Below are 1,109 nucleotides of genomic sequence, written 5' to 3' on the forward strand. Positions count from 1 at the left end.
ATTATTATCATTTTGAACCTTAAAAATAATAGCGTAATTTGTATTTTTTAACCAGAAATCTCTCAAATGTTAAAGTCATAAAAATTTTTAAACGGTTATTTCTTATTTTAAAATAATTTAATTAAAAAAATTGTAAAATTAAAAGTTGTTAAAAGTTTGCGTTTTATACGTATGAATTATTGAGCGTTTAAATGAAATATTTCTGAATTAAAAATTTTTTTCAAAGCAATTGTATGTATTTCTGAATTGGATCAAAGATTTTTTGAAACAAAAAATAATTCGGATCTGGGACACGCCATTATTATTAAAAAAAAAGCTTTTGAGAATTGTAAAATATTCAAAAAGAATAACAAAAATTGTTGTGGTTGCTAAGAAAATTGAAAATGATTTTTTAGTTTGAAAAATTAATTTTAAGTGAGTATTTGAAAAGATTTTAAAAATTAAAAAAAGAAAAGGAATCAGGACGATTTTAAGGCAATTTTTTTATTTTGCAGTTTTTTTAATTTTAGGAAAAAAATCTAATTTACACAATAAATCAATTTTCAACCCAAAAGTTTACTTTTCAACAAAATAAATTAATTTTCTATCAATTAATTGATGTTTTAACTAATAAAATGAACAGGATAAAGTTTCAAACAAAAATGGAAAAGTACAATTTCCAGATAAAAACTGTGCTAAAAAATTGAATTGAACAAGACAAAAAAACGAATCTTCAACAAAATTGTTAAATTTTCAAGAGGAAAGGTGAATTTTTTACCAAGAAGATTAATGTTCTATACAAAAAAAACGATTTTCCAACTTAACCAATATAAACGATTAATTTTTAATCAATCATATAATAGTTACATTTTCAGATAAAGATAAATAACTTTTTAAAGAAAAAATTAATTTTAAACAAAGTTGTTAAATTTTCGACCAAGAAAATTGATAATCTAAAAAAAAAGACAAATCTTAAACAAAATACATGAATTTTTAAAGGAATTATTTAATTTTAAAGTAAAAAAGATGAATTATCTACAAAAATTGAAATTTTTAAGCGAAAAATATGAGTTTTCAATGAAAGAGTTAAACTTTCAACCAAATAGTTAAATTTTCAATCATAATTGAAA

General features: G+C 20.0%; 1 protein-coding gene across 1 annotated transcript in view; it reads right to left on the reverse strand.

The window, feature by feature from the left end:
- The window catches only part of LOC117167489, a 240,501-nt gene that overhangs the window by 202,342 nt on the left and 37,050 nt on the right, over nucleotides 1-1,109 (reverse strand). The window lies entirely within an intron of this gene.

The sequence above is a fragment of the Belonocnema kinseyi genome, chromosome 2 (genome assembly GCF_010883055.1).
Source record: "Belonocnema kinseyi isolate 2016_QV_RU_SX_M_011 chromosome 2, B_treatae_v1, whole genome shotgun sequence".
NCBI classification, from domain to species: Eukaryota; Metazoa; Arthropoda; class Insecta; order Hymenoptera; family Cynipidae; genus Belonocnema; species Belonocnema kinseyi.